Source organism: Silene latifolia, chromosome 3, assembly GCF_048544455.1.
Source record: "Silene latifolia isolate original U9 population chromosome 3, ASM4854445v1, whole genome shotgun sequence".
NCBI classification, from domain to species: Eukaryota; Viridiplantae; Streptophyta; class Magnoliopsida; order Caryophyllales; family Caryophyllaceae; genus Silene; species Silene latifolia.
In genome coordinates this window covers 115,826,020-115,841,156 of record NC_133528.1, presented here as the reverse complement: position 1 = coordinate 115,841,156, position 15,137 = coordinate 115,826,020, and the positions used below count along the sequence as shown (strand labels likewise).

Here is a 15,137-nt window from a genome sequence, read left to right as displayed (position 1 = left end):
CCAAACCCAAATCGTAATCGACCTTGATAAAAATCTACCCATAGCAATTCACGACGTAATTCCCGTTTATTACTACATTAATTTGTGTCTAGAGAAATTATCTTTGCATAGGTACGCGATAAACCTATCAAATTTTGGCGCCGTTGCCGGGGAAACGGTTTTATTTCTTTTTGAATTGTCGATTTTTATCTTGTTTTCCTTTGTCTTGGGAAACACTTGTTCCTTGAGACCGTTACTTATCACTTCTCTAGATATTGTTGTCTTATGCCCAGGTCCTCATCCAAGGGAGAATTGCTTTCACCGGATTCTGATCCCGAGAGAACCTTTAGGAGAAGACGACGGTTTTGGAAGGAAGTGAAAGAAGCCTCTTCTCCCGTACAAGCCGAAAGTGCTAGAAAGTCTTACTTAGACGATCTAGAAGCCCTTCAAGAGGAGGATGTTTCAAGTTCATCATCTCCACCACCATCACTATCTACTACCAAAAAGATGGTGAAACTTTCCGATCACTCAAAGCCCACCGCGGCCATGCTTCCGGCCGGAATCACAACCACTCAAATCACCGCACCGGACTTCGAGATCAAACCGTCTTTCATTAGCCTTGTGGAGAGGAAGCAATTTGGGGGAAGTCCTTTGGAGGATCCAAATTTGCATGTGCAAAACTTTTGTGACTATTGCTCCATGATCCGTCAAATGGGCATCACTCAAGCCCAAATAAGGGAAATACTTTTCCCTTTCTCTTTGAAGGACAAGGCCAAGCTTTGGATCAATAGCCTTGACCGCACCGCCATGGGAATCACCAATTGGGAGACTTTGGCTCTAGCCTTCTATCAAAAGTTTTTTCCACCGGAGAAAACTCAAACTTTGAGGAGCTAAATTACCGGATTCCGTCAACAAGCTCTTGAGAGCTTATATGAGGCTTGGGAGAGGTACAAAGAGCTTCAAAGACAATGCCCATATCATGGGCTAGATGATTGATTTCTAGCAATAACATTCTACAATGGATGTTGTGCCGAGTCCCGAAGAATTCTTGATTCCGCCAATAATGGGCGGTTTGATCAAATTGACACCGACCTTGCTCATGCCACGATTGAATCTATGGCGGTCCATGATGCCCAATATGTCAATTCCCGAGTTGTGCCATCCAAAGGTAAAGAAGAATCCTCTAACAACTCCGTTTTGCTAGCTCAAATTGCTTTGCTCCAACAACAATTGGTGGAAAGGGATGCTAGAGATTCCGTTCAATAAGTCAATGCCATGTCCTCAACAAGCCAAATCGTTGTGTGTGAAGGTTGCGGAGGTGCGGGTCATTATGCCGCTCATTGCCAAGCTCCCATTGAAGAGGTAAATGCCTTTCTAGCTTTAAGATAAAATGCACAAAATGCTTATCCACCGGGTACATTCTCAAACACATATAACCCAAATTCAAGATTCCACCCGAATATGTCTTATAGAAGCAACAATGTGCTAAATCCTCAACCACAACCCCCACCACAACAAAATGCCTATGTACCTCAACAACAAAAATATATCCCTCCACCAGGTTATCAAAATCAACAAAGGCCCCCACAAAACAATTTCCAACAAAATCAACCTCCACCACAAAATGCCCAACAAAATAACCAAGAGGGAGGTAAGCTTGAGGGCTTGATAATCCGTATACAAAAGGAATTGTTGGCTCAAATCCAAAAGAATGAGCAAGCTCAAAATGCCGCAATCAAAATGTTGGAGCAACAAATGGCTCAATTGGCCTCATCTAACTCTTCAAGGAAATCGGGTCAACTACCCCCTCAAGGTGAGCAACCACATGCTACCCTTAATGCTATCTCCTTAAGAAGTGGTACGAAATATGATGGGCCATCTATGCCCAAAGATGATGAGGAGGTACTTGTTGAGTTAGAGGTCTCTCCAAATGATAAGGAAATTGAAGAAATTCCCAAGAAAGTGGATGACCTACTTGTTATTGTTGAGAAAGTCAAGGAAGTGGAGGATGCTCCTATAAAGAAAGATGTTGAAGCAAAGATTCCGGAAAAAGTCAAAGTGCCATTTCCTCATAGATTGGCAAAGCATCAAAAGAATTCTCAATTCGGTAAATTCATGGAAGTTGTGAAGAATCTACAGGTAACCGTTCCTTTTATCGAATTAATCACTCAAATTCCATCGTACACTAAGTTCATGAAAGACATTTTAACTAAGAAGAGGACTTTTGATGTGGTTGAAACAATAGCTCTCACCGCCGAGGTGAGTGCTCTTTTGCAAAACAAGTCCCCTCCTAAGTTAAAAGATCCCGGTAGCTTTTCTATTCCATGCACAATTGGCACCTATCAAATTGATAAAGCTTTATGAGATTTAGGTGCTAGTGTGAGTGTAATGCCTTACACTACTTGTGCTAAGCTTAATATGGGAGTCTTAAAATGCACTAGTGTCACATTGCAAATGGCGGACCGTTCTATAAAATGCCCTTTGGGAGTTTTGGAGGATGTTCCCGTTAGGGTTGGTAAGTTTTTCATTCCGGTTTATTTTATTGTTCTTGACATGGCCGAAGATGCTCAAATCCCAATCATTTTGGGAAGACCATTTTTACACACCGCGGGTGCGTTGATTGATCTCAAGAACGGTAAAATTACATTGGAAGTGGGTGACGATAAGGTCACATATAATTTGAATAGTGCCATGAAGAGTCCTATGATAGAAGAGTCTTGTTATTCTATTGACATTTTGGATGTTGTTGACATTGTTATAGAAGACTCTACACCTCGATCTTTGTCTAAAGATTCCTTGGAGGCACTCTTGCTTTTAGAATCATTTGCAGGTGATGATGAGATTGGAAATGAGGATATTGATGCTTTGGATCAAGAATTAGATGGAGAGGAGCTATCATTAGAGTAGAGCTCACACTTTATAGGCTTGGTTGCTACACGTCAAGATGTTAAGGTACAAAAACCCGAGCTTAAGCCCCTTCCTTCCAACCTGAGGTATGCTTTTCTAGATGATGAGGGGATGTGTTCGGTAATCGTTAGTGCTAAATTAGATGAGAGTCAATTGGCTAAATTGCTTCATGTATTAAGGACTCACAAGAAAGCCATTGGTTATAAACTTGACGATTTAAAAGGCATAAGTCCCGAATTTTGCATGCACCGAATCCATCTTGAGGAAGATCATAAACCATGTGTCCAAGGTCAAAGACGACTAAATCATAACATGCAATAAGTGGTCCAAAAGGAAGTGCTTAAATTGTTAGATGTGGGAATTATCTATGCAATTTCTGATTCTAAATGGGCGAGTCCGGTCCAAGTGGTTCCTAAGAAAGGAGGAACCACCGTAGTCAAAAATGATAAAAATGAGTTAATTCCAACTAGAATTGTGACGGGTTGGAGAATGTGCATTGACTATAGGAGGCTAAATCTAGCCACCAAGAAAGACCACTACCCATTACCCTTTATTGACCAAATGTTGGAAAGGTTGGCATGTCACAAATACTTTTGCTACCTAGATGGTTATTCCGGGTTCTTTCAAATACCCATTCACCCGGATGACCAAGAGAAGGCCACGTTTACATGTCCCTATGGTACCTTTTCCTACCGTAGAATGCCTTTTGGTCTTTGTAATGCCCTCGCCACTTTCCAACGTTGCATGATAAGCATATTTTCCGACTACATTGAGTCTATCATGGAGGTGTTTATGGATGATTTTAGTGTATATGGTTCTTCATTTGATGCTTGTTTGACTAACTTGTCCAAAGTTTTGAAGCGTTGTGAAGAAGTTGATTTGGTGTTGAATTGGGAAAAGTGCCACTTCATGGTAAATGAAGGTGTGGTGCTTGGTCATATTGTTTTGGAAAGAGGAATTGAAGTGGACCGTGCTAAGGTCCAAGTTATTGAGCAACTACCCCCACCGGTAAATGTGAAGAGTGTAAGGAGTTTCTTAGGCCATGCGGGTTTCTACCGCCGTTTTATTAAAGATTTTTCTAAGATTGCCAAACTCCTTACGGAAATTCTTTTAAAAGATGCTCCCTTTGTGTTTACTAACGATTGTCTTGAGTCTTTTAATAGGATCAAGAAGGCTTTGATTTCCGCACCTATCATCCAATCACCGGATTGGAACTTGCCATTCGAGCTCATGTGCGATGCAAGTGACTATGCGGTAGGTGTCGTGCTAGGACAAAGAAAGGACAAGGTTCTCCATGCTATCTATTATGCTACCAAAACCTTGGATGCGGCTCAAATCAATTATGCCACCACGGAGAAAGAGCTACTTGCCATTGTCTATGCCTTAGACAAATTCCGCTCGTACTTGATTGGTTCCAAAGTCATTGTTCTTACCGATCATGCCGCATTGAAGCATCTCCTAGCCAAACAAGAAGCTAAGCCAAGGTTGATAAGATGGATCTTGCTCTTGCAAGAATTTGATCTTGAGATTAAAGACAAGAAGGGGGCCGAAAATGTTGTTGCCGATCACTTATCCCGTTTGAAGTTCAATGATGGAGGTATTGAGTTACCTATTGATGATTCCTTCGCCGACGATGTTCTAAGGATGTTGGAAGCCAATACTCCATGTTATGCCGACATATCCAACTACCTAGTTGGAAGAGAGTTGTCACCCAACCTTTCATATCAACAAAGGAAGAAGTTCTTACATGATGCCAAGTTCTTCCTATGGGATGATCCACATTTGTTCAAACATTGCTCCGATGGGCTATTCCGGAGATGTATCCCACAATGGGATGTGAAAGGGGTGCTAGAAGGATTACATTCTTCTCCTTATGGTGGTCATCATGGCCCATCCAAGACCGTTGCAAAGGTGTTGCAATCCGGCTTCTATTGGCCAACTAGGTTCCAAGATGCCAAAAATATCGTAATGGCTTGTGATGCTTGCCAAAGGACGGGTTCCATATCAAGAAGACACGAGATGCCTCTAAATGGTATCTTAGAAGTAGAGGTGTTCGATGTTTGGGGCATAGATTATCAAGGACCATTTCCTTCCTCAAAAGGAAATCGGTATATTTTGGTTGCCGTTGATTATGTCTCTAAATGGGTAGAGGCAATTGCTACTCCTACCAATGATGCTCGCAATGTGATTAACTTGTTCAAAAAGATCGTATTCCCAAGGTTTGGTGTTCCAAGAGCAATCATTAGTGATCGTGGTACTCACTTCGGTGAGAAACAACTTGATGCTTTGTTAGAGAAATATGGAGTCTATCATAGAAGAGGCTTGGCTTATCATACACAAACTAGTGGCCAAGTGGAGGTTTCTAACCGTGAGATCAAGTCCATACTTGAGAAAGTTGTTGCCAAATCATGAAAGGATTGGAGTATGAAGCTCGATGATACCTTATAGGCCTACCGTACCGCGTTTAAGACACCTATTGGTACCTCACCGTATAGGTTGGTCTATGGAAAGGCGTGCCATCTTCCCGTTGAGATGGAACAAAAGGCTTTTTGGGCAATTAAGGAGCTTAATATGGACACGAAGTTGAGTGGAGAGAAGCGGTTGTTGCAACTCAATGAACTCGATGAATTCCGCTTGCAAGCTTATGAGAGCTCCCGTCTCTACAAGGAGAAAACAAAGAGATGGCATGATAAGAAGATCTTGAACAAGGAATTTCAAATTGGTGATAAGGTCTTGCTATTCAATTCCCGATACAAGCTATTTCCGGGAAAGTTACGATCACGGTGGACCGGTCCATATACCGTCACAAATGTCAAGAAGTTCGGTTCCGTTGAAATGATGACCACCAAGGGCGAAAAATTCAAAGCAAACGGTCATCGTTTGAAGCTCTACCATGAGAATGTGATCGTTGGTGTGATAGAGGAAATGACCGTTCAACCTCTACCAAAGAAAGCTTAAACCGACTCAAGCTTTTTCGTCGTGCGGGACGTTAAACCGGTGCTTCTTGGGAGGCAACCCAAGCTTTTTATTGCTTTTGTTTATTTTCATTTTTAATTTTCTGCAATTTATTGTTTTTTGTAGATTAGTAATAAAATACTCGACTTGACGATGTTTCTTTTGTGATTTCTAGGTGAAAATGAAGAAAGGAGAAACTGGAGTGAATTTGACATGCAACCCCATGCAAAAACCCCATTCGGGGACGTGGTTTTCGAAAAAAAAGAAAACAATTCACGTCCGTAAACGAGGAAGTCAAAAAGCGGGATTTGCAGTCAACCCCGATCGGGGTCGTGGTTCTGTAGCTTCTTGGTATTATTTGACGGGTATGTAAAAAAAAAAAAGCTTCTACCATATCTTAGCAAACCCGACGGTACATTGCTTTCTCTCCCTCCATTGTTCTTCCTTGTTTCTTCACCTAAATTCATAAGAAACATTAATTTCTTCATCACTTTTGCAAGATCCATTCACCCATTAACATCAAATTGGTAAGTTTTCTTCTCTTTTCTCTTTAAATTCATCTATTTCAATCAATTAATTGGATTATGCAAACCTTAAATCGATTTGGGGGAATTTGATTTTGTGCCTTTTGGTACTAGAAATTGGTTGTAGAATGTTTATTACATGTTTGTAGTGTGAATTAGTTCACTAATTCATACTATTATTCCTATTAGGATGAATTTTGGTTTTCCTTAAGATGAATTTTATCTTAAAATTTCAGAATAATGGCACCAAGAAAAGCTCCTTCACAAGGTGCTTCTAAGAGAAGGAGAGGTGAGGCGGAGCCTTCAAATGCAGCAGCGGATGTCCAAATGGAGGAAGTCCCACAATGGCATGACCCGGAATATCCGAATGTGATCTTCAATTCACAAGCTCAATACAACAATTGGGTTATGTTGAGAAGCAAAGGTATGGAACCAACAAAATTCATTAACCAAGCATCTTTAAACAATATTGGAATAGAGAAAAATGTTAAAGCTTTGTTTAAAAATCTTGGCATGAAAACTTGTTATACCATGAATTATAAGACCTTCCCCGAACTCACCCTTGAGTTCTTGAGCTCTTTCGAGTTTCATAGGTCTAGGAAACCCGGTTTTATTGTTTTTGTTACCTTTCGCTTATTTAATGAAGATCATAGGTTGGACTTAGCGGATTTCGCCGCTATCTTTGATTTGCCTCACAAAGACTTACCGACCGAATCACCCGATGATTATAACCTCGTTTTAACTTGGGATGCCATTTCTCACTTGACTTTTCCGGGTTAGGATCATACACCACATCAATTTATTCATTATCCCGACATAAGGATTTGGCAAAGGTTTATGGGATAGACCTTTTTTGGGAGAAATGAACCTCACTCGGTGAGTAAGATTGAGTTAGAAATCTTGGGTGCTTTCTTGAATGTTAATGGTGATGAAAAGTGGGGAATCAATATCCCCTACCACTTTGCGGTCCACTTGACCAAACAAACTAATACCAAGAATAGTTGCATTGTCTTAGGTGGTTTGGTCACTAAAATTGCTCACCATTTGTGTCGGTTTAACCAAGAGAATACCGATTTGAGACTATTGCTTGAGTCTAGGTCTAAGGGGGTCGGGCTTGATTATAAGTATTTTCTTTCTTGTAATTGGTCAAAGATTCTCACTCAAATATGATTTGGAAGATAGGTAGGCAAGACTCCATTCGTCTACCCGAGGAAAAGAAAGAAATAAAGGCTTTGGTTCACACTAAGCCTCGTCATGGAAGTGACCTCTTTGTTAGACCGACCTACCATTTGGCCCTTAGAGGTGAGTCAACTACCACCGTTGAGAGACGCGTGGGAGGTCAATCCTCCAAGCACGTCACTCCACCTCTAGCATTGAGTCACCATCTAGCATAGAAATGATGAATATGATGCGAGAAATGAACTTAGGTGTTAATCAAATTCGTGATGACCAGCGACTTGCATTACATCCTATTTATGATCATTTTGCTAGGCAAGGAGTTATCCAACCCGAGGGGCCACACCCTTCATTCTATACTTATCCTCCGGGTGGATTTCCTCCTCCATCTCCTATTCCCCCTTCCCCTCCTCACAATGATGCAGGTACATTTGCTCAATATGAACCCGGCCCGGACTTTTGTGGTTCGGATTATGGGGTTGAGGCATTGCAAGGAGGATATGGTGGATATGGAGGCTATGGTGGCTATGGTGGGATTAGTAGTTATGGTGATGGTCTTGGTAGTGGCCAGGATATTGGTGAATATGTCACTCTTGTAACACCCCCATACTCCAAGTGCCTTACCAGGACCACCCAGGTATAAGGATGCTACCATCTCGGTTACCCGAGGCAATGATAATCAAATAAACAATAATGAAACAACATTTAAATAGAAATACTTTAGCGAAAGGTTACAAACTCAAAACCAAAACCAAAATACGAATACATGTTTCAAACCAACTGTCTAATCAGCGAACTAAAATGTTTATTAAACTACTAGCTACAGCGGAAGACTTCTATCATCAGACCGTGGCACATCCCGCCTATCCCAAAGAACTCGACTCATACCGCTCAATAATCGCTCACCATCCCCGAATGGATCACCACGATTTTAAAACATTAAACGGGGTCAAGATTAATCACACAATTTATATAACCAACAAGATAAAGAAACAACACAACTTAAACAAATCACACAATCACCCACTCCAATCAATCTCCGTCACCGATCATCCACCGGACCAGCCACCGCCAGTGGGGGACAACAGCCGTACCCACCAAATCCCCGCTCATCATACCGAGCGATAACCCTGTCCCATTAATGTTCACATCCCCTCCCGTGGCGGGTTCCACGGAGGGTGAAACTAGGGCGTGAAGCCACTCCCGCAAGTGACTCCACTCAGCCGAGAACGCATCTCGAGAACCAGAGACAAACAATCACAACCATCAATAGCAATCAATCAACAACCGTCATAAAATCAATACAATAATAATCAGCAATTACACAACACCAACAATGCATTATGGGACTAATACTGAGTAGGGAAACCCTACCTGGAAAGCACAACACAATCAGACGATCTCACAGCTGATATCAAAACGCTTCCTCTACGAATCCTCCTCCTAACATACAAACATATAATCACTACCAAGCATAAAATACAACAAAACCCCCAAATCCCAACATTAGGGTTTAACCAACTTTAATGAAATGCTATAAAAACGGTATATAGGTCTTACCCTCGACGCAAGGATCACAACGGTCTAAAGAAAGGTAAAATCCGCCCTTCCAAGCTCCGGGATTTGCCAACAATGCGATTAAAGCGAATGACGTAGTTTGATTTCTCTTTTCACAATAATTAGGTTTTAAAGGTGTTTAAAGAACAATGACGGAAGTTATTATATACTTAATCGCATTATTAACAAAACCCGAGAAATCATCCCCCCGTAAACCGGCTACTCGATCGAGTAGCTAAGGTACTCGATCGAGTGCCCCCTTACTCGATCGAGTATCTACATTACTCGATCGAGTACCCAACAGGTCAGAAACTATTTTAATCTGCAACTCGCCCTTACTCGACAGAGTAAGGCCTACTCGATAGAGTACCCAGAGACTCATAAATACGTAGTATTACAACTCCTATTCAAGGGGATGACTTAAGTGGAAGTGGCCAACAAGGAGAATCAAGTGGTAGTGGTAAGAAGAAGAAGAAAGGGAGGAAAGGGTTCAATTTTTGGCCCTTTTCTTAGTTGATTGATGAAAAAATCCCCCGAATTCATGCTAGCTTGGGGGGGGGGGGGGGGGCTAGTAAGTTGAGTAAGTTTTTAGTTGCTTTGCATATTAGTTTAGATCTTGCAACCCATTAAACATAACCTCTAGTCCTTCTTGTTTTGTGCTTTGAACCATTTTTATGGTTTGATTGGGTGATTTGGATAGTTGGCACATTGAGGACAATGTGATGTTTAGCTTGGAGGGGGATTGCATTTGCATATAGTGTAGTTTGCATGTAGTGTAGAAAATTTGAAAATTTTTGAGAGAAATTTTTGCTTTGTGCTTGCTTGTCGCCTACTTTCCTCTTTGCTTATCCTAATATTGGCTTGTTGCTAATGATTTATTCTTTAATGATGGGATTTTAGCTACATGGGGATGTCTTGACATAGTAGGTGGGAGATGGAGAATGAACCGAATAGGCTTGATCTTGACTTTTGGCAAGCTACAAAATTGATAAGGTAGAACCTCCTTTAAGGCCATTTCATCTTTATTTGGTCTCACTTAGGTGAGTGTAGGTGTCTCCTTATAATGTGTGTTACATCAAAACACACAAGTATGATTCTCATGTCATTTCTTGGTGAGCATGCATTCATTTGTTTTAGCATTTTGGAGCCATTCACATGATATTTTAGCCTTTTTGACCCCTTCACAAAATTTATCTTTAGCTACATCATTGAAATTGCTTACCCTTGTTGAGCTAGTAGCTTTATTGGATAGTGTTTGGGTGCTCATTGGGATATGTTTTATTGTTGGAAGTCACGTGAGCTTGGTCTTAATGCTCAAAAAGAAAAAAATGAAAGAAAGAAAAAGTGGAAAAAATGATGAAAAAAATGAAGAAAGAAAAAAATGAATGAATGAGAAAAAGCATGAAAAAAAAAAGTATGCATTGAAAAAGAAAAGAAAAGAAAGAGAAGAAGAAGAAGAAAAGATATGAGAAATTCTCAAGCATTATTCATTATATTTTGGAGAAATTTCTTATGGTTTGAATTGCAAAATTGGGTTAGAATTGGGATTGAGCATCCTTGCATTTTGGTAGTTGCTAGCTTGACTTAGCTCCACATTACCATAACTCGTTTGTTCCCCCTTCTTACCCATGTTTATTTGCCTTCTTCCTACCCATTTGGCTTCTTTATCATGCTTACATTTGATTGTCTTTGCTTGCTAGTTTTGACATGTTTACCATATTAGATTGCGGGCACATTGTTATAAGTTGAGGATAGTAGAGTGTTCATTCACAAAAATTGTCCTTTCACATATAAAAGAGTTTGAGTGTCTCGTGAGAGTCCATAAGTAAAAGATTATGCAAGAGCTTAGAGGTTCATTCAAAGTTTTCTATGCTACGCCGTCGAGTAAATCTCATCCATGTCTTGCTTTATTCCTTGCCCATGTTGTTTCGGGTTTTTAAATCATTATGCTTAGCTTGTTTAGGATATAGCAATTGATGGAATTTGGTTTCTTGCTTGAGGACAAACAAGGGTTTAGCTTGGGAGAGTTTGATATGTTCATTTTATATACACTTTTACCCCTCATTTTAGCTCGGTTTCTATTGATTATTATACTTTAATTAGTGTATTTTTGAGCTAATCTCGTGTTCTAGGTGTATGGTTGTGTTTGTTATATTTTTGTAGGAATCTAAGCATTTGAAGGCTTTTTTCTATCATTTTATACACCAAGTTCACTAAGCTAAACAAGGCCAAATATTGGACTAAGTGTGTGAAGATTGCTTGAGTTTTGCATGGAGAAATTTATGGATCAATATGTGTAATGCAAATGATGCCAACAATCACAGTCAAAGCCCAATGATCAAGTCCAAGTCAAGATGAAAAGCTTAGGATTCCAACATGCATGGGATACTTTTTGGAGGCTCTAAAGATGATAGATGAGGCATTTACCCGGGTGATTAAGGAGCATTAAAGTATAAACTTTGGATTCCTCAAGCAATTAAGAGAGGAATTAAGAGAAATTACCCGGAAACACACGACCCCGATCGGGGTTACATGCCCCTTGGTGATTTACGTTTCACTCTCCTCTCCTATAAATAGGAGAGGTATTCCTAGGTTTGAGACATCCAATTTTACATCCAAGTTTATTTACAATAAGCCTCAAGCATTATATTTTCTCTCATTAGTTTCCATTTCAATTTATAAGTTGTTAAGCATTCCATAGTTAATCTTTCAACATTTTGTACTACAAACTATTGTTCAAGCATTTGATATTCAAGCTTTTGGTTAATTGTTCTTCCATATAAGTTCTCCTCTATAAGGTATTTCTAATTCCAAGTTTACAATTTACATTATTGTTTTAGTTATCACATAGTTATTATAATCAAGTATCTCATTTTACATTAGCTTTATTCTATTCACATGTTATATCATCTAATTAATATAAATTATATAACCATGCTTAATATTTCTTATAATTTAGTTTGCAAATTACATTTTAGTATGAGTAGCTAAATTTCCTAGTCTAAAGGCTAGGGGAGCCATGCAAAATCAAATATATAACATGATTAAATAAGTTCATAATAATATTGTTCAATTGTTTCCATCACATGTTTGCTTTGTTACGCTTAATCTTTGATTATCGGCCGTAGTCGTAGATTAAATTTGTTCATTCGTTCTAAAGTCGAGAGGCACGGAATTGAATTAGACTAAGCATGTGTGGTAGGACGACCTAGTCATGGACGAGAGTTTTTCTAGGACCCGGTCTATGGTTGATACTAATGCCTTAAGGTGGGTATCTTTAAGCCTAAACAATTGACAAGATTATTAGTATCAAGTTTATCATGTTCATATGTTTACCTTTGCATGAGTGACCCGAACCCTTTAGAATATCTTTTATCATATTATTTACATTGATTTTTTTATTAATCATCAACCAAACAAACCAAACCCAAATCGTAATCGACCTTGATAAAAATCTACCCATAGCAATTCACGACGTAATTCCCGTTTCCTTGTGTTCGACCATTATTACTACATTAATTTGTGTCTAGGGAAATTATCTTTGCATAGGTACGCGATAAACCGATCACTCAGCATATCATCAATGCATAAAAATCCCTACGCCATGGGGAGTAGAGACAATACGAGGAGACCAGGAGGAAGCTAGAGGATGCTATAAGAAAGCATTAAAGTGCACAGGCAGCCCCCCAGCATAGCAATTACAGAAGCAGCGTGTCTAGGACGAATACGTTGAGCCTCCAGCCGAGGAGTTGGAGCAGGTCAACCTGGACAAGCTACACCCAGAAAGAACCGTGTTAATAGGGGCAGGGTGCACGGGAGACCTCAGACAACACCTAATTGAATTCTTGCAAACCAACATCGATTGTTTCGCATGGTCCCATGACGACATGATAGGGATATATCCATATATCATAACACACAAACTCAGCGTGGACCCAGGATGCAAGCATGTCCAGCAGAGGAGAAGAAAGTTTACAGCTGAGAGAAATAAGGTGATCAACTAGGAGGTAGACAGCCTGCTAGCAGCAAATAAGATAAGAGAGGTGAAGTACCTGTTCGAGTATGTGTCCTCGACAATGATGCGATCACATGTTTAAATCTCATATTAAGAATACATGAGGGAAAGTAATATTTTATTGTCAACTGATCCACATTAATCGGTAATGATTGGTTGACTAGAGTTTGACATTACTGTCGTATGACGGTGGTGATCAGTTGATACCTTAAGGTCATACCTCTAGGGTAACACTCTTAATTGATTAATTAATTAATTGTATATTGATACAAGTTAATTAATTTCTTCAATTGAACAAATTTTATTTATAAGAGAGAGTTTTATATCTTATTGCAATGTGATTAAATAAGATTCAATTTAGTAATTAATTTGTTATATTACTAAAATTGATTAATGTTTATGAAACATTTGAGATAAGAGAAATTAGTTAACTATAATTACAAAATATTGTAGATTATATTAACTAGACTTAATATGACCCATTTTATGTACATGTAATTGTGAATTACTTGTTAATTATAATTATTTAATTTAAAATGATATTTAATTAGTTAAATATGCATTTAAATTTCTAATGACACGTTACTTGTCACATGTCACACATTACAATTGACAAATTACAAATTGTAAAATGGAAGTTCATATTAGCTAGTGGGGACCGTTTTTTTAATGGGTGATTATGGGTGTTTAGGGTTTTGCCTTATTCTTAGCATAAGATGCTTAAAACATAATGATGACTCCTAAACCTAGCCCTTACATACTTAGTGTTTTGAGAAGATAAAAAGGGAAAGCAATTACCCTTCCCCATGGAGTCCAAAAATCGGTGCCCCCCTCCTCTTATACTCTAGTGTAGAGTTTCCTTAATGATTCGTTCATTTTTCCTAATGAAAAACTCTCTCATCCTCTCACACATAAAAATGGTTTTATGCCTAATTTGTTCAAAAATCTCTAATATTATTCCACTATTACTAGAAGTAGTAACCAAATAATATTGGTTATTATTTAAGGGCTCTTACACTAATTCTAGTATAAAATTAGTATAGGATTTAAGGGTGATCTCCTTGGTACAATCCTTGAGGAGTAGATCCCACTATTGGATCTAAGGGTTTTCTTGGAGCACTTGGATTTTCTTAAAGAAGACTAATTAGGAAGGAGTCCAATTAGTGTATCCATTTCGGCACGCTTTATAAGTTGATTGTTTTTCTTCTTACATTGTAATTTTTAGTTATGCATGCATAAGATCTAATTAGTTTTATGACTAAACTAAAATATAAAGTTATTAGAAGTGTCTAATAAGAGGTATATGAATCTTACAATTGGTATCAGAGCAAGAGTTGTTGCATGCGTAATTGGTTTTATTTTTCCGAGTTAAAATGTTAACATATAAAACTTGTATTTTGTGATTTATGATGATAAAGGCCACGGAATTTTTGCATGTTAAACACTCTGGCCCTAAATTAATTTTAGGTCATTTTGATGATTTATGTTATTTTATTGCTTTTCAATATGATTTTTAGTATATTTATTACATTTTATTGAATAAAATGTCACTTAAAATGCTAAAAATAGTTAGACTATGATTCTGACCTTGAAATTTTTACACGACCTCACATGCATATTTTACACATTGTATGTAAAATTTCATATAAAATAGTTCTATATTGCATGTTTTATGAGTTTTACATGATAAAAATTGATCAAATAGAGGTATTTTGTTAAACAATGGTTAGACTTCCTTTCTGCCCATGAAATTTTAGTATGTTATCACATGCAATATTTACACATTGTATATAAATTTTTAGATAAAATGGTTTTATTTTGCATGATTTATGATTTTTAGATGTAAAAATCACATAAATAGTGACTATTTTAACATAAATAGCTAAAATGAATTTTATGGCATGAAATTTTTCCCCAATGTTGTATATATGATATGAACATCAGATCTAAAGTTGTATGTTAAATTTCGTATGATTTAAATGGTTATTAATTTTTATGAGATAAAAATTGATAAATAGCAACTT

General features: G+C 38.4%; 1 non-coding gene across 1 annotated transcript; it reads right to left on the bottom strand.

Moving 5' to 3' along the window:
• Window positions 1-858: 858 nt before the first annotated feature.
• On the bottom strand, window positions 859-965 carry LOC141650019 (small nucleolar RNA R71). Its single transcript, XR_012546084.1, has one exon. It is a non-coding gene; the product is annotated as a small nucleolar RNA R71 (small nucleolar RNA).
• Window positions 966-15,137: the final 14,172 nt, after the last annotated feature.